The sequence below is a fragment of the Oreochromis aureus genome, linkage group 3, assembly GCF_013358895.1.
Source record: "Oreochromis aureus strain Israel breed Guangdong linkage group 3, ZZ_aureus, whole genome shotgun sequence".
In the NCBI taxonomy this organism is placed as follows: domain Eukaryota; kingdom Metazoa; phylum Chordata; class Actinopteri; order Cichliformes; family Cichlidae; genus Oreochromis; species Oreochromis aureus.
The window spans coordinates 106,174,608-106,196,660 of NC_052944.1; positions in this window are offsets into that span (position 1 = coordinate 106,174,608).

The following is a 22,053-nucleotide window of genomic DNA, read 5'->3' on the forward strand; positions in this document are numbered from 1 at the left end:
CTTTTAGCAATTATTGTTTTTTAATGTCACAATCCAACCCTGCTCCTTTACCCGGCTTGGACCGCAAAAGTGATCCGAAATAGGCACTCTGGTGGAGTTACTTTGTGTTTGTGTGTGTTTATAAGTAGTTTTAAACCTTGTGATCCACAAAACAGCATAAGAGTAAAAGATTAAAAGAAGAACTGACTGCGTTACAGCACCCGCTGCTTGTTGAGAGTAGAAGCGATACACGCTTTCACGTCTTTTTTTAGCGACTTTTTATAGAAAAAAAGTCGCTAGGGGGTCTGAAAACTCACTAAATATAGCGACAAAGTCGCTAAGTTGGCAACACTGGGACCAGGTCTGGACCGTTAGAAGTGGCGCTATCTTCTTCTTCATTGGTTTGGTTTTAAATATTTGGCGCTTCAAAGGAGTATTGGTGCCCTCTGCTGTTGCAGTACCTCAAAGTCAGACAGCTATTTCTGACAACATAGTACCCTCCTCGTCTAAGTTTTTATATATATATATATATATATACACACACATGATGCATTTTCTCCCAAACGTGCATGGACTTTAAGGAAACTGATTGTTACAGCTTTTATAATACATTCGTTGATTGCTCTTGACCTTGCAAACTACACCAATTTATTAACATTATTTCATTATTTTTTTGTATTTCATTTTGATCAATTAATTTTAATTTCAGCAGGTGGTATCACACTCAAACAGATTGAACACGGACTGAACAGTGGTAAATCCATGATTTAAACCTCCCTATAACACAAAATAATTTTTTTTCATTGTAACTGTGTTATACTTGGTGAGACTCTAGAACTTAAAGAAATATACATTTTTTTTATTAGTAGTAATTGTTTGTATGCACTGTTAACATATACTGTTTTATCAAACAGCCTGAGGTTGCTGATATGAAAAACATTTCACGGTAACTTTCACATTAATTCTAACAATGTTTTCACATTTTGTTAAAATGAATCAAAGCACCCCCAAAGATTTCTTACTTTTCTGACAATATTTGCTGTTTGTGTGACACACTACTAAAAATGTAAAAAGCATACATTTTTGGTAGTGTGGTTGAGACGTAACATTTTAACAACAAAAGTATACCCCCCCCTCCCAAAATGGTTTGTTCCAGCTCGGCTCTCCCCTACTCTGGCTCTAGCTCCGTTGCTGCCAGAGCGATGGTGGCTGAGACGCAGCGGAGTGGAGGTGTGAGTGCCTGGCTTAAAACAGGACATATTAGCTGCACAGTAACAGTATTTTGTCTAAGTCTGCCATTGTAGAATTTAATTTCACTGAAACAAAAACGTGGCGCACAATGTGACGTCAAAATAGGCACACACCTTTGACGCTGCGTTTTTTCCGTTTTCCTCATCCACATGTAAATGCAAAAGCGGAGTTTTCGAAAATATCCACCCTGGCAGGCGTTTTTAAAAATCTCCGTTTTCAGTGACCGAAAACGCCGTTTACGTGTGGACGAAAGGTGCAAACGCATAGAAAAATCCGTGTTTTCAAAAATACCGGGGTACGTGTGGACGTAGCCTACAAAAAGAATTACAAATGTATGCAGTGTGTTCTACAGCCTTCGTTCTCCAGCTTCGAACTCACCTCCTTTGAGGTGAGTTGCACAAACCTGGTTTTCTGCGCTGTCATTTACCCCCCCCCCGAAATACAATATAAACTTCATAAACGACTTCTCTGAATTTTTAGCTGGGATTATGCCCAACTATGATAGTGTTCTCATTGTTGGAGATTTTAATATACACGTATGTTGTCCTGAAAAGCCACTGGTAAAGGCCGTTTTAAGCCTTATTGACTCTTTTAGCCTGGTACAGTCCGTGCCTGGCCCTACACATGAGCACGGACACACACTGGATCTTGTCCTGTCATATGGTCTGCCTGTCACTAACTTGGAGATTTGTGACTGTGGACTCTCAGATCCTATGGCTGTGTTATTCAGCGTTGGCTTTGCACATACTGTAGTTAAATCTGGCGCTGCTGCGCGACGCTGTCGGGTTATTAACCCCTCTACTGCTGCGCAGTTTTCTGCTGCTTTTAATCAGCTCAGTGGCCCTTCTGACTTGGTCTCCTCTGACACAGAAGAGCTTAATTCCTGGTTTCATTCTTGCTGTCAAACCGTCTTGGACTCTGTGGCTCCTTTAAAAACCGGGCAGCCCAAGGCTAAACCTGAGCCTTGGTTTAATGAGAGCACTTGTGCTGTTAAGAGGGAATGTCATCGAGCAGAACAGAGATGGATAAACTGCATGTATCATTTCTCAAAGACTGCTGGCATCGCTACCAGAACACTGTTAAAGAGGCAAAAAGGGAATGTTTTGCAAATATTATTTCTTCCAACTGTCATAACCCACATGTCTTATTTAGGACCATTGACACTGTTCTTAATACTCCATTGAATGTCTGTTTGGTAGTTTCGCGCTATTTGCAATAATTTTCTAGGGATGCATCGATACCACTTTTTTGAAAACGAGTACGAGTACTTGCATTTTAGTACTCGCCGATACTGATACCGAGTACTTAATAAAAACATGATTTAAATTTACAGGTAACAGCTTTAGTCATATAATTTAACAAAAAACAAACAAACAAGGCACTAGTTTGGAATTAAGAACATTTATTTAAAATGAAAAGCATGTTGTATGCAACATATTACAGAATAAATAATTATTAAAAAAACCCAAAATTTAATTTTAAATTTGTTCGTCTGTTTCTCTGTTTAGAAGTCTCACTAGCACAGTCACAGCTGGGATGACATCAGAGGCTAGTGCGTCGTAGCTGCTCACTTTTTTAGTTTTTTCCTCAAAAGGGGGCGAGGATGGCAACAGTCTTCTCCATGCGTGCTGTTCCAGCGCGTCTGTACGTCCTGGTGCAGTCTCTTTATTGCCTGGTTGAGCTGTCACCTGAATGTCCTCGAGGCGGGAGTAGGCTAAGGCGGAATATTTAAAATGCCCAACTATTTTCCGCCCCACTGCTATAGCATCAGCTATGCTCCTCTGTGCTAATAAGCCCTCATGAACAGCCAGTTGGAGCGTGTGCGCGACACACGGCAGACTTGGGAGCCCTGCGTCATTCATGGCTTTAATCATGTTTTTGGCATTGTCATGAAGCACAACATGTACTGATGTTTTATGTATACCCCATGAGGCTTGCAGTAGGCTGTGGATATGTTTTTTCACGGACTCGTGTAATTTAGGCAGCTCCATGTCAGTCATGTAGTGGCGGCTTGGGACATCATATCTGGGCTCCAGAACATGGAGGAGATGCAGGAATCCAACATTTTCTACCTCCAAGAGTGGCTGGTCACTCAATGCAATGTACTCGATAATTGCCTGTGTTATTTTCACAGCACGTGGATTGTCTCTGGACATTTTCTCTCCTCTTGCAAGAGTTTGCTTCAGCCGGGGCCTGGGGGCGGGCACTCGGCGCCTGTGATTAACCCCTTACACGCCGCTCAAACATAGACATTTCTCAGACCGTGGTATCGGTCTCCGGTATCGGGGGGCTTTTAACGAGTACGAGTACTTTAGAAAATGTGGTATCGACGCCGATACCAGATACCGGTATCGGTATTGGTGCATCCCTATAATTTTCTGAACTTTTTTACTGAATAGGTTGTCACCACCAGGGCACTTATCACAGCTCCTGACTCTGACCCTTGCACTGCTGTTTTTACACATTTTGATCTTGTGATGCTCTCCACTTTAGAGGATGTGGTTCGTCATATAAGGCCCGCAGGTTTCCCTCGGGATCCTTTTCCTCCACAATTTTTTAAAGAATTTTTTCCTAGTAAAGGACAGTATGTCCTTGACATTATTAACAGCAGTCTGTCTTCTGGTTTGGTTCCTGCAAATTTCAAACATGCAGTAGTGCAGCCACTGCTTAAGAAACCTGGCCTTGATCACACAGTTTTAGCTAATTATAGGCCTATTTCCAAGCTGTCTTTACTTTCCAAGGTTTTAGAGAAAATTGTTTTTAGTCAACTGAAAGATTTTCTAGATGATAATGGCATCCTTGAGGTTTTTCAGTCAGGTTTTAAACCCTTCATAGCACACAATTGGTGCAGCCTTCTCTGTCCGCCTTCTCAGTTCCAAATCATCTTCTGCTCCTCTGTCATGCAGTGTCCCACAGGCTAAATTTTAGGGCCACGGCTGTTGGATTTGTATTGTGATTGTCATTTATGCTTAGAAATATCTACCCATATATGCTTAGAGTTTTATAATCAGTTGTAGAGTGGTAGAGGTTTTGATCCTTAATAGTCTGCAAACTTTGTGTGCATTCCAGAGCACTCTGGCATTCTTGGAGCATGGGAGAGGTCGTACCTTGTCTTATTGTTTTATGGTAGGATAAACGTGTTTTAGTCTAAGTGCCTTTTGTTTAGATGGACAGCTTTGGGGAGTCTTCATGGGGTCACATCTTGACCCCCCCCACACACACACACACACAGGGACACACACACACACAGGGACACACACAGACAAGGTATTCTTTGTTCACATGTATACCTATGTAAGATGTTATATGTTAATGAACCTATGCATATTCATGTAACCACAATAAAAGAGCAGTGTTACGGAAGAGCGGACGAGAGCAACTGGGGTCAAGCGAAGGAACGGCGTTGGTCCAGTTGGTCTCCCTCGTATACGAGAATCATGAAGAGCTCTGCTTGGTGTTCAATGCTTTTGCTGTGTAATTACATTGTCTTCAACGTTCCAGCGAATAGGTTCAAGCTAAAAACTTAACAACGGCTGTTTTTACTGTATCTATTGCCTCTGGGTTCCATCCTTAGAAGGCATGGGATCTCATTTCATTGTTATGCCGATGACTGCCTGTCTATTTGCCACTAAAGCAGAAGGCTGGCATCTCCATAAAACCTCTCTTGACATGTCTAGATGACATTAAAGCTTGGTTGGCTCTAAAGTTTTTAAATTTTAATGAAAAGAAAACAGAAATGTTGGTGTTTGGACCCAGTGGTACCTCTGAGTCCTCCTCTGTTGATTTGGGACCCCTGGAAGCTTATTTTAAACCTGTTGTTACTGACCTTGGTTTTAAGTTGGACAGTAATTTTAAATTAGACAACCAAATCAGAGCAGTGGTGGAGTCCAGTTTTTATCATTAAAGGCAACTGGCAAGAGTGAAATCTTTTCTTTCGAGGCAGCACCTTGAAACAGTGATCCATGCTTTTATTTCTTCCCGCCTGGACTACTGTAACTCACTTCATGTGGGGGTCAGTCAGTCGTTGCTCTCACATCTGCAGCTGGTTCAAAATGCTGCTGCACGACTCCTAACAGGAACTCGTAAAAGAGAGCATATAATCCCTATCCTGGCCTCTCTGCACTGGCTGCCTGTGTCTTTTAGAGTTCATTTTAAAATTCTCATGTTTGTTTTTAAATGCTTTCACAATCTTGCCCCGCCTTACCTCTCTGAGCTTCTTCATCCCCATACACCCTGTCGGTCTCTCAGGTCAGCTGACCAGCTGCTCCCCGAAGCACCGAGATCTAGGAGGAAGCTCAGAGGGGGCGGGGCCTTCTCTATCGTGGCTCCTAAATTATGGAATAATTCACCCTTGCATGTTAGAGAGGCCCCTTCACTGTCCACTTTTAAATCTTAAAACCCACTTTTATTCTTTGGCTTTTAACCTCTGTAAGACTTATTTTCACTTGTAATTAAGTGAGTTATTTAATTAATTATTTTACTTTTTCTTTTACTTATATCTTATGTAATTTTATTATATGGTTCCAATGTACAGCACTTTGTGTCAGCTGTGGTTGTTTTAAAGTGCTTTATAAATAAAGGTAATGATTATGATGATGTATCCGTGATCTCGTTTTTTCGGTCACTACCCACAGCTCGTGACCATGGGTGAGGGTAGGGACGTAGTCTGACTTTGAGATGACTCCAACTACCATGGTGTCATCAGCAAACCTGATGATGAGGTCATTGTTGTGGGTCGAACTGCAGTCGTGGGTGTAGAGAGAATACAGGAGGGGGCTCAGCACACAGCCCTGTGGGGAGCCGCTGCTCAGTGTGCAACTGGAGGAGAGATGAGGGCCGAGTCTTACAGTCTTGGGCCAGTTTGTAAGAACTGCTTTTATCCAGGCACACGTCAGAGGGGGGAGGCCAAGAGTGACCAGTTTGGTGATGAGGATTTCTGGGATGATTGTATCAAAGACTGAGCTGTAGTCCACAAAGAGCATTCTGACGTAGCTTTGCCGCTGTTCCAGGTGACTCAGCACAGAGTGGAGGGTATGCAAACTGGTGGGGTTCAAATTCTAGGAGGAGGTAATCCTTGATGTGCTAAAGGACTAGTCTCTCGAAGCATTTCATAATTAACGGCGTGAGGGCCACAGGGCGGTAATCATTCAGGCTGGTGATGGGAGACTTCTTCGGCACTGGGATGATTGTGGCTGATTTTAGACAGGATGGGATTGCTGCCTGCAGAGAGAGGTTGAAGATTCTGGCTAAGATGAGGGTGAAGTGGTGGGCACACGCTCTTAGCACCTTGCCAGGTACTCTGTCTGGACCGGCCGCCTTCCTGGGGTTCACTGCTAGCAGTGTTGGGAAGGTTACTTTTAAAATGTATTCCAGTACAGAATACAGAATACATGCCCCAAAATGTATTTTGTAACGTATTCCGTTAAGTTACTCAATGTGAGTAACGTATTCTGAATACTTTGGATTACTTAATATATTGTCATGCTTTTTACAGCTACACGAATTTCGCTATCACATCCTGCAAATCCTTGTTTGTTTTTCTTTACCAATTAGCTGTCAAGCCCAACTTAAGATAATATATGTAATGTAGAGGAGCAAAGACTTGGGTATGTTTGTATAAGCTGTTTTGTCTTCTTAAAGATAATAAAAAAGCACCGTCTTTCCTTAACATTTTTTTTTATTTATAAAGCTGACAAGTGGAAGAGTATTAGACAAACATAAAATATGCCATTGAAAAGTATTTACTGTTATGGTCACCAACATCACTTAGTTAAAATAAAAAGTAGCCTTGCACAAGGAAAAAATATCAGCATTTTCAATGACTGTTTTCCTATTAGGACAAAAAAGGCAATATATAAAATTATACTCAAAAATGAAAAATATATTATTTTGGCATTTACTGTCAATATTATTCTTCCACCAATAATTTTAAATTACAAAAGAATTTTCAATACAACTCAAATATTCAAACTCAATGTAACAATGAGAAATTACATTTTAAACCTTACCCCTAGATATAATTTTTAAAACAAGACAATATATGTTTTAATGCAACTCAGCAACATTACCTTATGGCCATTTAACAAAGAGATGCAACAAAGAACTGTCCAAGGTGTCAGTGCTGAACTGCTTGGTTGAAAACCTTAATTGGCCCCCAAAATCAAATAATTGGCTAACAATTGCAGTGAACACATGAGGTGCTGCTTTTTGAATGCATGCCAAAAACAAATACTAAAGACTACAAAATACTGAGGTTGCAAGCCCTATCTGTGAATAATACCAAGATAGTTTCAGCAGACTACCTACATCTGTTTCGCCTTGTCTACAGTCCAGTAAAGGCAGTTGTAACGCAGCAAGAGCACCTCTTCAAAGTGTTTGTCTGTCATGCGGTTACGGTGTGGGGTGAAAACAAGTCCTCCATGGCTAAAGAGACGCTCGACAGGAGCACTTGATGGCAGAGTTGTATTGTATTTTAAGAAGAGGGCTCTGATCAATGGATATCCCTTTAATGAGGTCAGTGTCTTATCTGAATCTTGAAGATACCTCTGTACCTCATCCTCCGCTGTAGAACAGGTCACCTGTGTACCAGCTCATTTCCCACTGAGGCATGTCCAGTGGTGCTGGTGTCATTAGAAGGTTCTGTGTTGAGGAGACGAGCCTCTTGGACCATTGTTCTTCTCATGGATTCTCTCTCATCATCAGCAAGCCACCAGAGTTGAAATTTTGGGATGGGGGATGCTGCCATCCTTGCTTCATGGGAGGCTAATACAGCTGCAAATCGAGTGTCAATTGCTTTGATGATCGCTAAGAGGATGTGAGTTGAAAATTGCACTTGTGTCAACTTTTCAGATAACTTGGCTTTCAGACTGAGAAGGGTGGGAATTAGGGCTGGGTATCGTCACTGATTTCTAGAATCGATTCGTTTCCGATTCACAAGGTCCCGAATTGATTCGATCCATGATTCGATTCAATTCGATTTGAATCTGGGAAATTTTGACAGTCAGAAATATTGCGCCGTCGGGCGATATGGCAGCCTCGCTTCTGTCAGTCTGCCCCAGGGCAGCTGTGGCTACAACTGTAGCTTGCCTCCACCAGTGTGTGAATGTGTGTGTGAATGGGTGGATGACTGGATGTGTAAAGCGCTTTGGGGTCCCTTGGCAGGACTAGTAAAAGCGCTATACAAATACAGGCTATTTACCATTTACCATTATAATTCAGATCAGTACATTTACATATTTTTGTATCTATAAAAAGGAAGCTGACACTCGCAAGACTTTATCAAAGGTGTAAGCATCACAGCAGATGCCTTTGTGTCAAAGTAGCTGAAGATAAAACACAGAAAAACATGAAGGTGATTTTTCCTGGCCTGGAATTTTATAAAAATATTCTGCAGTACATCAAAAATGAAAGAAAACCATTAATCAACATATTAACATTTCCTCTGACGTTACAGAGGTTTTATTAGAGACACGGCTAAGCATTTTGCATTTTGCATAATTTTAAAAAGTTTAAATTTGTTCAGTATTGAATGGGAGAAATTAGGTTTTCTTTTCGGAAGTATGTAAAACGAAAAAAAACAAACAATTCAATTCAATTCAATTTTATTTATATAGCGCCAAATCACAACAAAAGTCGCCTCAAGGCGCTTTATATTGTACAGTAGATAGCACAATAATAAATACAGAGAAAACCCCAACAATCATATGACCCCCTATGAGCAAGCACTTTGGCGACAGTGGGAAGGAAAACTCCCTTTAACAGGAAGAAACCTCCGCAGAACCAGGCTCAGGAGGGCGGGGCCATCTGCTGCGACCGGTTGGGGTGAAGGAAAACAGGATGAAAGACATGCTGTGGAAGAGAGACAGAGATTAATAACAGATATGATTCGATGCAGAGAGGTCTATTAACACATAGTGAGTGAGAAAGGTGACTGGAAAGGAAAAACTCAATGCATCATGGGAATCCCCGCAGCCCACGTCTATTGCAGCATAACTAAGGGAGGATTCAGGGTCACCTGGTCCAGCCCTAACTATATGCTTTAGCAAAAGGAAAGTTTTAAGCCTAATCTTGAAAGTAGAGATAGTGTCTGTCTCCCGAATCCAAACTGGAAGCTGGTTCCACAGAGGAGGGGCCTGAAAACTGAAGGCTCTGCCTCTCATTCTACTTTTAAATACTCTAGGAACAACAAGTAAGCCTGCAGTGCGAGAGCAAAGTGCTCTAATAGGGTGATATGGCACTACAAGGTCATTAAGATAAGATGGGGCCTGATTATTTAAGACCTTGTATGTGAGGAGCAGGATTTTGAATTCAATTCTGGATTTAACAGAAAGCCAATGAAGGGAAGCCAAAACAGGAGAAATATGCTCTCTCTTTCTAGTCCCTGTCAGTACCCTTGCTGCAGCATTTTGGATCAGCTGAAGGCTTTTCAGCGAGTTTTTCGGACATCCTGATAATAAAGAATTACAGTAGTCCAGCCTGGAAGTAATAAATGCATGAACTAGTTTTTCAGCATCACTAAGAGACAGGATATTTCTAATTTTAGAGATGTTGCGCAAATGGAAGAAAGCAGTCTCACATATTTGTTTAACACTAGAATTACTGAGCCTTTTTTCCCTGGTGCAAGTCCCTACTACTAGATTTACTGGCCTGCGCAGATTTGCGTAAATTCCCCCCGACCTTAACACCTCTTGGCACCCCGCTGAGATTTTCACAGGTCGTCAGCTCCATTGTTCTCCTGCTTTTGTTGTGCAAACACACCTCCCCAACCCCTAACCATGAGAGATTCAAGTTTTCCTTCCCTGCAAGGCTGCTTTCCTTCCTTACCTGCCTGCATGCCTGTCCATAAACACATATACACAGAGTTGTACATATATTTATATAGCCACACCTTATATAATATGCATAAAGTCTAGTTATACACACACACACACACACATATATATATATAAATAAAATGTTTGTATAGTGCACTTTCTATACTGTGCTCTGTCCACTTGTTTGCAATGACAATGCAGATTTTCCACTTGTGGGACAAAACAATGCAGATTTGCTGTGTGTGTGTGTGTGTGTGCAACATTGGCATTTGTTTACTTAGATCCAAGACAGGCCAAACCTCTGTGTTACAACCTACATACAAAAGACAGACATTCACAATATATGGGTACATTAAGTCTGTTTTATTTCAAAGTCTTTCAAACTTTGAACGAACCTTGGTAGGGAACAGCTGTTCCCTACCAAGCATTTCTTGCAGCTGGCAACAACGGTCGTGCATTCAGTATAGTTGTGACTTCCGCAAAAAATGTGGTCAAAATCTCATGAGTAAGTTGAAGCATTTCTATCAGGCATTTCTGAAAGTTGTAACACAGAGGTTTGGCCTGCCTTGGATCTGAGCAACTCTGAGTGAGCAAATGCAAATGTGCCAGGCCTCAAGGACAATGGGTGGTTTGCACAACAAAAGCTGTAGGAGAAACAAGCTGACGACCTGTGAAAATCTCAGCAGGGGTGCTTAACACCTCGGGACTTGCACCAGAAAATAAAAAAGCCAGTAATTCTAGGGGGTATTGGGTTTAGGGAAGTTACGCAAATTTGCGCAGGATAGTAAACCTAGTGTTAATATGTGCATTGAAGGACATGTCCTGGTCAAAAATGACTCCAAGGTTCCTCACAGCATTACTGGAGGCCAAGGTAATGCCATCCAGAGTAAGAATCTGGTCAGATACCATATTTCTAAGATTTTCAGGGCCGAGTACAATAACCTCAGTTTTATCTGAATTAAGAAGCAGAAAGTTAGCGGCCATCCAGGTCTTTATGTCTTTAAGACATTCCTGCAGTTTAACTAATTGGTCTGTGATACCTGGCTTCATGGATAGATAGAGCTGCGTGTCATCTGCATAGCAGTGAAAATTTATGCTATGTCTTCTAATGGTGCTGCCTAAGGGAAGCATGTATAATGTAAATAGAATTGGTCCTAGCACTGAACCCTGTGGAACACCATAATTGACCTTAGTGTGTGAAGAGGACTCTCCATTTACTTGAACAAATTGGAGTCTATTAGATAGATATGATACAAACCACTGCAGTGCAGTACCTGTAATACCTACAGCATGTTCTAATCGCTCTAATAGGATATTATGGTCAACAGTATCAAACGCAGCACTGAGGTCTAGCAGGACAAGCACAGAGATGAGTCCACTGTCAGAGGCCATAAGAAGATCATTTGTAACCTTCACTAAAGCTGTTTCTGTGCTGTGATGAGCTCTGAAACCTGACTGAAACTCTTCAAATAAGCCATTCCTCTGCAGATGATCTGTTAGCTGTTTGACAACTACTCTTTCAAGGATTTTTGATATGAAAGGAAGGTTGGAGATTGGCCTATAATTAGCTAAGACAGCTGGGTCTAGAGATGGCTTTTTAAGTAAAGGTTTAACTACAGCCAGCTTGAAGGCCTGTGGTACATAGCCGATTATTAGAGATAGGTTGATCATATTTAAGATCGAAGAATTAATTAATGGCAGGACTTCTTTGAGCAGTTTTGTAGGAATGGGGTCTAAAAGACACGTTGATGGTTTGGAGGAAGAAATTATTGAAGTTAACTCAGAAAGATCAATTGGAGTAAAAGAGTCTAAGTTAACATTGATGGTACTAAAAGTAGCTGTAGATAATATTACATCTGTGGGATGATTATTGGTCATTTTTTCTCTAATGATAAAAATTTTATTTGTGAAGAAGTTCATGAAGTCATTACTAGTTAACGTTAAAGGGATTGTTGGCTCAGTAGAGCTCTGACTTTTTGTCAGCCTGGCTACAGTGCTGAAGAGAAACCTGGGGTTGTTCTTATTTTCTTCAATCAGTGACGAATAGTAAGATGTTCTGGCTTTGTGGAGGGCTTTCTTATAAAGCAGCAAACTATTTCACCAGGCTAAATGATGATCCTCTAAATTTGTGACACGCCATTTCCTCTCCAGCTTACGAGTTATCTGCTTTAGGCTACGTGTTTGAGAATTACAGTGGCTTGCAAAAGTATTCGGCCCCCTTGAACTTTTCCACATTTTGTCACATTACAACCACAAACATGAATCAATTTTATTGGAATTCCAGCTGAAAGACCAATACAAAGTGGTGTACACGTGAGAAGTGGAGCAAAAATCATACATGATTCCAAACATTTTTTACAAATAAATAATTGAAAAGTGGGGTGTGCGTAATTATTCAGCCCCCTGAGTCAATACTTTGTAGAACCACCTTTTGCTGCTGTCAAGAGAAAATTGTATATATGTGATCAGCTACATGAAATGTATCCTTTCATTATTTGTGATTAAGCATATTTCTACATGACTTTTCACCTAGTAACTTGTGTGATGAACTTATGCAGATACCAACCGCATCCTGTCGTTCTGAACATTTAGATGTAGAGAAGACTAAGCTCAGCTCTTTTACGAGAACATACAGATGTAGAAAAGGGAAAAACCCGCTGCCTTGACTGATGTTATCTACACACACACACACGCGCACACACACACACACACACAACATCTTGTATAAATAAAGGACGCGGACAGTCAATAGACGCAGATCCTGTGTTCATGGCTGCCCTCGCGAGTGAAAGAACTGCAGTGTTTGTGTTTTCTAAACTCAGGAGTCTTGGCTAAAGAAAGAACAGCAGGGTGATTTAAAGAAATCCCCTGTCATTTAAATTGGTCCTTCGAACCTAGAGATGGAAACACCAGACACGTTTCTGTGACTCCAATAAGGTCTGATTGCTGCATCCTGACGTCGTGGGAAAGCCAGAACCGAAGTCTGTCGACAGCCCTCTCCAGGTAGAGGTGAAAGCCCTGGGCGTAAATTCGCATCCAGGCCGGTCCTGGTCCACGACGCTGGGATCCAGATGACCTGAACAACCAGCAAAAGACGACTGAGGGTGAGAAAACACTGTTGGTTTTAACCCGACGGAAGGGTTTGAAGAAATAAACGCGTGAAATAGGGTTTACGTTCGCCACAAGGAACTGTGTTTAGAGTGGTTTTTGAAGTAGCCGTCAAATACTTCGTGACAAATAAGGTTTACGTTCGCCACAAGGAACTGTGTTTAGAGTGGTTTTAGAAGTAGCCGTCAAATACTTCGTGACAAATAAGGTTTAAGTTCGCCACAAGGAACTGTGTTTAGAGTGGTTTTAGAAATGACCGTGAATTACTTCGTGACAAATTAGCGCGCAAATGTCTATCTGTGTGTACGTATATGTGTTTTGGAAGTAAGTTGATTTTGCAGCACAATAAGTTGCTGAACTACTTCCATTGTTTTCTGTTTTTTATTGTTTTCTTTGCTGAGGCTCACGTACTGGTGACAAAGGAGAACGGTTGAGTTTTATCTCGCAAAACTGATACCGCTTCATTTTTTATAAATGAAGTAGAAGGCCGTATCAGTAAACCACTCTGAAGTCAAGCGTGCTAGTGACGGCCCAGCAAAATCTTTGACAATGGAGAATAAACAAGCAAAATTAACACCTGATGAGAAATGTTTAGAAAAACAACAAACCAGAGCAGGACTAATCCAAAAGAAAGACAGAGGAATGCTTAGTGGAACAGCAAGAGGTAGAGGTAGACCTATACAGACACCAAAAAGTGGCTTTAGCACTAGTGATGCGCGAATCATGAACGAATCGTTCAATACTCGAGAATCACTTTACTGACTCGTGAATCATGATTCACAAGTGCAACTGACTCACTGACTCATCCCTGTTGCTGTTAGCAAACTAATTTCATTAGTAGAAATATATCTAACTTATAATTCAAATTGTGAAGAAAACACAACATCCAGTATCTTAACAAAACATTTCTGCTCTGAACTGGAAGAAAAACCCTGAGTAGAAGCTCACATCAAGACAATAGCTCCTCGGTTCACAGTAGCATCGCTCTGCTAACATGCTAACAGCACATTTGAGCTACTCACCCCTCCTTTCCTGCGCTGAATCGTAGAGCTAGCGAATCACTCATGACTCGCTAACCCCTCCCTCCTGTGCTGAATCATAGAGCTAGCGAATCACTCATGACTCGCTAACCCCCTCCCTCCTGTGCTGAATCATAGAGCTAGCGAATCACTCATGACTCGCTAACCCCTCCCTCCTGTGCTGAATCATAGAGCGAGCGAATCACTCATGACTCGCTCACCCCTCCCTCCTGTGCTGAATCATAGAGCGAACGAATCACTCACTCACTCACCCCCTCCCTCCTGGCTCGCAGCTACTTCTTCTTCTTCTTGGTTGGCAACCAATGTTATAAGGCGACTACCGCCCCCTGGCTCACAGCTCAGTGGACATTTAGATGAGAAAATATATATTTGACACATGTAAGGAAAATACTAATAAAATAAAAATAAACAAAAGAAATGTTCCCTTTAGAAATTCTTTTTGCTCTTTTTGCTATATATAAAATAGTTGTTTTCTTTAAGAATCACTCATCTTAGCAGTAGGATTTACATTAAAAGAGAAACAAATTAAGTTTGAGTGAAAATGTACATTTTTTGCACTCTCTGGTCAACTGACTCAGTGACTCAAATGACTCAAAAAACCCGATTCACTTTGGTGAGTGACTCATTAAAACTCGATTCAGTAAAAAGAATCAAATTTACCATCACTATTTAGCACTGCATGCTGGAGGTGTGGAAAAGAGGGACATTTTGTACGTGACTGTAAGAAACAAAAAAGCAGTTCAAACTAGGAAGGAAATAATAATCCCTCATCAAGTGAAAAATTAGAGATCAAAGTAGAAGTTTAAAAAGAGTTGGATACAGACCCAACTGAATATATATATAAATACTCTTAGGAATAAAGTGGAATAAAGAAAAGGTTAAATCAAATTAGAACTTATCTCTACTATATTCAAACTAATAATAGGAAGCATAGCAACCTGTAAATTGGTATTAACAATGAAACAAAATTGGGAAGACAACCAAGCTGAATGAATAGAATGCGTGAAACCAGATAATTCACACGAAAATATATCAAATAAAAAAGAGGGATGCATAAGATATATTAAGTCCCTGGCGAAGTCTGTGGTCCCCACATGCTTCAAAAGATCCACCATCATCCCGGTGCCCAAGAACAGCAAACCCTCATCCCTGAACGATTACCGGCCAGTTGCACTGACCTCGGTAGTCATGAAGGTGTTTGAGAGGCTGCTGAAGAACATCATCTCCTCCTCCATCCCAGACTCCACAGATCCGCTCCAGTTCGCCTACCGACCCAACAGATCCACTGAAGACGCCATCGCCCATGTCCTGCACACCACCCTCAGCCACGTGGACAAGAAACAGGGTAACTATGTGAGAATGCTGTTTGTTGATTACAGTTCAGCGTTTAACACAATAGTGCCCAGCAGACTGTTCACAAAGCTGAGGGACCTGGGACTCAACAGCCGTCTGTGTGCATGGGTGTTGGACTTTCTCACCGGCAGAACTCAGGTGGTGAGGGTGGGTGGGTGTGTCTCCGACAGCATCACCATCAACACAGGAGCACCACAGGGGTGTGTCCTCTCGCCACTGCTCTACTCCCTCTACACTTGGACTGTGGCCACCCACGGCTCCAACACCATTGTGAAGTTTGCTGACGACACAGTGGTGTTGGGTGCCATCTCCAACAGCGATGAGGCGGCCTACATGGACGAAGTGAAGAATTTGGCATCATGGTGCCAGAACAACCACCTCCAGCTGAACGTCAGCAAGACCAAGGAGCTGGTGGTGGACTTCAGAAGGAGTCAGCACAGAGACTACAAACCCATTTTCATCAATGGAGCTCCAGTGGAGAGGGTGCAGTCCTTCAAATATCTTGGTGTCCACATCTCCTCAGACCTGACATGGGCTGCCCACATTCAGGTCCAGACCAAGAAGGCTAGGCAGCGCCTGTATCACCTCCGACAACTAAGGAAGTTCAGGGTCTCTCCAAAGATCCTCAGGATCTTCTATACAGGCGCTGTGGAGAGCATCCTCACACAGAACATGACAGCGTGGTTCGGGAACAGCTGTGTGAAGGACCAAAAAGCTCTCCAGAGAGTGATCCGTACAGCAGAACGCTGCTGCAGGATTGCTCTCCCCACTTCAGGACACCTACACCAGGAGATGCCGGACTAGAGCAACGCAGATACTGAAGGACCCGTCCCATCCTGGCAACAAACTGTTCCAACTTCTACAATCTGGTAGAAGGTTCCGCATCATCCGGCAAGGACAGAGAGACTCAAGAAGAGCTTCTATCCTCAAGCCATCCGGACCCTAAACCAACCCCCCCCACACACACACACACACACACACGCCATCTCACATCATCTATAATTGACTGAGACTCTCCTCCAGACACTCAATTCCTTTAACTTCCTTTAACTTTAAACATGTTTATATTGTCCATTCTGTAAAATAGTCAGATGTCTATTCATATTAATGTACAGAATTCACCTGCTGCTGCTTCTACTGCACATTCACCCAATGTATATACTATATATATATATATATTTATAATGTTATTCCTCTACCCCCCATGTTTTTGCACATGTCGAGGAGCGTGTCAGGATACATTTCACTGTGTGTTATACTTGTATAACTATGCATGTGACAAATAAAGAACCTAGAACCTTGAACCTTGAACCTTGAAGGCTGTGTCATTGGTCAGCCAAGGAAAAGCAAATGTCTCCAGCTTGGGAAGGTGTGAAGCTGCAGATTCACACAGACCCGTGATGGATACATAATAAAATATAAAATAATAAACTATTGTATATTAGTAGTATAGTAGTATATTGTAATATACTATTGCTGTTATAATAAAGGAAAAACAATACAATGATAACATTAATAATGACATACTATTAATAAGAAGAGGCACCTCAGTCAGTTATGATGTGAGGTGGATAGTTGTTAAAAGTAGTCTGATTCAAGCTTAAGGTTTGCTCAAACTCGGTACAATGATATATGAGATGAAAAAATAAGGAAAATACCAAATCTAATCAAGTGCATAGAGACACTTGACCTGTTTGTAAACCTGTTATCCTAGATGAGACTTTCTTGAGATGAAGAGCAAACCTATACTAACAAATAATAAGTCAAGCCCTGAATACAACAGCTAAAGCTACAGGTTTGAGACAACACAACAGTGCACTGGCTGCTGATTCTATTTTTAGACGGTGTGTGTGTGAGAATGCAAAGAGCTTTATGAGTATTGTTTGCAAATATTGCTAAATGCCTGTGACTGAGATGCTGGTTTTGCTCACTACAATAGTATAAATAGAGTGTGAATTCATTACTGTGGATGTATAGGAGTTGACTGACTTTTGATAGATATATATATAGATTGAGTGAATTGTACAGTACCTAAGACCACTATATATTTTCCTGTAGTAACCTATCTTGAGTAATAAATGGTGGTGTGTTTTATTTTCAGTTATGTGGGTGGTGAGAAGCCGTGAGGATGATGAGAGGTTTCAGTTTCTTTTTCTTTTCTTTTTACTTGCTCTTTCTGATTATGAAAGGCATGTTTAAAATACTCGTATGAAAGTGTATTTTAAGTGATTTTAACCGTGTGAATGCTGTCAGTATTTGATTTGAGTGACTGTGTGATTTGTCTGAGTAAGTGAAAAGGGGGGAGTTTGAGAGAAAAGGCAGTGTGTGTGAGAAGATTCATGGCGTCTGAAAGAGGTTAGAACGTTTAAAAGTGTGTATGAAATAAAGGAGTGTGAAATATATTTCTTTTGTGATGTAAAGTAGGATGTTTTAAAGTTTGAAAGAGCTCTATTTAAATGTGTGTGAGTGAAATGAAGGTGTATTGTTTTTAGATCAAGATTTAGTAGAATTACTGATTGTTTGTAGACTGTGAAATTCAAAGGGAGACAGAGTCTGCCTGTTGCCTGCAGGAAGTCTCTGCAGAGTTTGCAGAAACAGGAAACCGTGTGTGTGTGTGTCTGGGACAGGAAACGCATGCCCATAAATGGTAACTGAGTGTGTAAAGAAAGAACACAGAGAGACAGACGAGTCAAACTCGAGGGAGATGAAGCAAAATGGAGGTTTTAAGATGAAAAATGAATATGATACTAATTGTATGCTTTAGTGTGCCAATACAGGTGGACTTCGCTCAACATTGAACCTTGAGTAACCGGCAAAAAGGATAGAGGAACAATTGGGAAAAACAGGCCAATTTTTGGCTGAAATTCTACAGCTTCACCTGTCACTTTGTCCCGAAACTGAGAAGAAGTTCAAGGGACAAGTCAATCGCAGGCAAACGACAGTGCCCCTGATCCATTAACACTGATGACGACTGACGACCAGCAGCAGCATGTAAGAGTAATGCAACATGTACTGTGAAAATACAGGCTGGGCAGTTGAACAGTGGGATAAAGAATTGTGAAAAATTGTGGAAGAGCACTGGACATTGAGTGTCATATTTGCCATGCTTGGAGTAATTTTGGAAGAGAAGACTGGAGAAGAAAAAGAGAAGGAACAAACTGTGTTTGCTGGAGCTTTGAAGCCCGAACAGGACAATGTGAATGAAAAAGGGACCAGTGTCAGGTGAATGTGGACGAGTAAGACTGCGAGAATATAGGATATAATTGGATTGGAAAAATTGAAGCGGGAACTCATGATTGTTTAGTGATGTCCACCATATCACGTTTAAAAGAGGTAAGCTCAAATAGACCACACACATACACAAATTGTTACATGTGAAAGTATTTTTGGAAAGAGTCAGAAGTGAGATAGTTTGAATTTAGAACTCAGTGATAAGATGCATGAATTAAACCTTATTGTAACACACACTTGCAATGAAGAAAGCAGCTTACACTCAATTAATATGAACAAAAAGCCGCATCAACTGCAGAACAAAAGAAATGGTTAAAGTGTGGAGCACAAAATAATATGATTTGATGACTTGTGAAGGTAAACCGATACTCCCCAAATCCCTGTGCAGAACAGCAGCATTAGTGACACATGGGGTGACCCATGTGTCCTCAGGGGGGGGGATAGTCCAGGTCCTTAATACACACTTTTATACTCTAGTGATTATAGATTTATCCAGTGTAAAAAGCAGATGCAATCTCAGTTGTAAAAGTGAACCTTTAGAAAATCCGTCAGAGAAACAACTCTGGCAGAATGGATGGCAAAACTACTAGAAAATAAGGATATTGTTTTGAACAATAAACTGCCGTAAGACTCTCCAGTCTCTTGCAGGTTGAAACCAAGTGTTATTGACAACACCCACAGCCTGTAAAATTGCAGAGAGACCATCTTGGATACATCAGAGCCACTGCAAAAGGTTGAGGTCCCGGGAAGCCCCGACATCGAGGAGGAAGCGCCACGCTTGGTTGTTTCGGGGTGAGGGTGGTAAGTGCGTTCTTGGGGCCCCGTGAGGGTAAGCCCGCACTCCAATCTCTATCCGATCAACTTTAGGCAGCCAGGTGTAGGTGTGAAGGGGAACCCTGATGGTTACCTTGACTACAAAGCTCACCCTTACAGGACCCCAGCCGATGCCTACAGCAGCTGAGCCACGAGGCAGACAGAGAAGATGGACGCACGACAACTTACACCTAATGGACATGCCGAGCATATTAACACAACCATATATGGGAAACACCCTGGGACAGGTGCACTAATTCTGATTTCCGACCACCTTCAGAGTGACTTTTGTAAAGTGCACAACGACAACAACAACAACATCGTCATCCTGATCCAGGAAGAAGCCCTCAACTTTAACAAGTTTTAAAGAGACTGTTGATCGTCATTGAATTTTTCTTGATTTTATTTTGCTTTTCTTTACTTATGTTATTCTTTGTTTAAAGCTGTAATTTCACAGATGATAAGTTTGTCATTCACAGCATACGCAGATGTACCAAAACCGGTGAAGACTTCTTTTCCTGTTTGTTTCATGAAGATGAAGTGCTAATGATGTAGTAACTAAGAATGTGAAAGACAAGTAGTTACTTATTGTACATTTCATTTCTCTGATAAACAGGGCGGAATGTCAAGAGAAAATTGTATATATGTGATCAGCTACATGAAATGTATCCTTTCATTATTTGTGATTAAGCATATTTCTACATGACTTTTCACCTAGTAACTTGTGTGATGAACTTATGCAGATACCAACCGCATCCTGTCGTTCTGAACATTTAGATGTAGAGAAGACTAAGCTCAGCTCTTTTACGAGAACATACAGATGTAGAAAAGGGAAAAACCCGCTGCCTTGACTGATGTTATCTACACACACACACACACACGCGCACACACACACACACACACAACATCTTGTATAAATAAAGGACGCGGACAGTCAATAGACGCAGATCCTGTGTTCATGGCTGCCCTCGCGAGTGAAAGAACTGCAGTGTTTGTGTTTTCTAAACTCAGGAGTCTTGGCTAAAGAAAGAACAGCAGGGTGATTTAAAGAAATCCCCTGTCAGCTGCAATTCCAGCTGCCAGTCTTTTAGGGTATGTCTCTACCAGCTTTGCACATCTACAGACTGAAATTCTTGTAAGGGACGCCAGTGAGGTGGTGTTACTTCCAAATCGCGAGGCAGAAAGCCTTGGTTGTCATTTCCAAGCCGAGCTAAAGCTTGGGTAGATAAGCCTATTTCCAATAATGTCTGGCGATCATAAAACAATGTAGGGCTAACATGTTGCACAAAATTGACTAAAAACAATAAAATAAAACAAATAGAAGAGAGCGACAGATGGCATGCCAAACACACAAACACACAGGCGCCATCTTGGCTCTTATCCTCTCATATGCCAGTGCAGCAGACTTGCGATCCAATGTAGGGATGCACCGATACCACTTTTTTGAAAACGAGTACGAGTACGAGTACTTGTGTAACACTTTTACCACCGGCTCGTGTAACAAAACCCACCTTATGCCTTCGGGTGAAGTCTTAACCCTGGTTAAACATTCTGTGATAAAAGATACATCTCGAAAAGTAAATATCAGTCTAGGGTATCGTATGATTCTCGCGTCTAAATAATCAGTTGGAGGCTATGGGAAATACACTTGGCCTGTAAACGCTTATGTATCTGAATACTTAAATGATAAAACACCATGCAATAAAACCAACACAAGATCTCAGTTTTAGAAAATGTATTAAACATTTGCAGGAAATTCACATTCAAACCCTTTTTTTTAATGAAGAAGAATGAATATAGAAAATAAAATAGAACCCCGGGGGATAGGTTTTAGTCTTTCTTTTCTCAAACTGTCTGATTTTATTTTGAGTGCACTCTTAGTCTATTTTTGGTTGGCGCGCTTTAGTTGGAGCTCTTTTTAATAACGATACCTCCGTGTATCCGTGAAGTCTTGGCCGCATCCGATGAATCACTCGCCGCTGCGGTAGCAACCGCCTCCGCCGCAGCAGCGAGCAACGAATCTCGGTTCCCTCGGTAGTAGCGAATCGTCCTCCGTCAACGACTCTCTCCCGAGACGACTCTCAAAACTCCTTCTGTCCGTTCAGGCGGTATCTCCTTCAGCAAGGACAGTGGCGTTAGCCTAGCTCCGGCTAGCTAACGTAACCAAACTTGCCTCATGTTCACCAAGCACAAATGGATACAGAAAGTCCAACTCAACGCTCCGAATAGTTACCGGAAAGTCCATTGTTTTGTTGTTGCTGAACAACCTCAACATTGGCGACATACGCAGTCCCGGAGTCTTTGCTCTGACTACGCCATTTTTTCTATATCTCCTTTTCTTCCTCTCTTGTTCTCGAGTCTTCTCCCGGAAGTGAAAAAAAACTCAAGGTCATGAACTCACGTAACGTAGCGTAAGAAAATAATTTTTAAACCTCTTCTCTTTTTAAAGACATTCACATTCCATG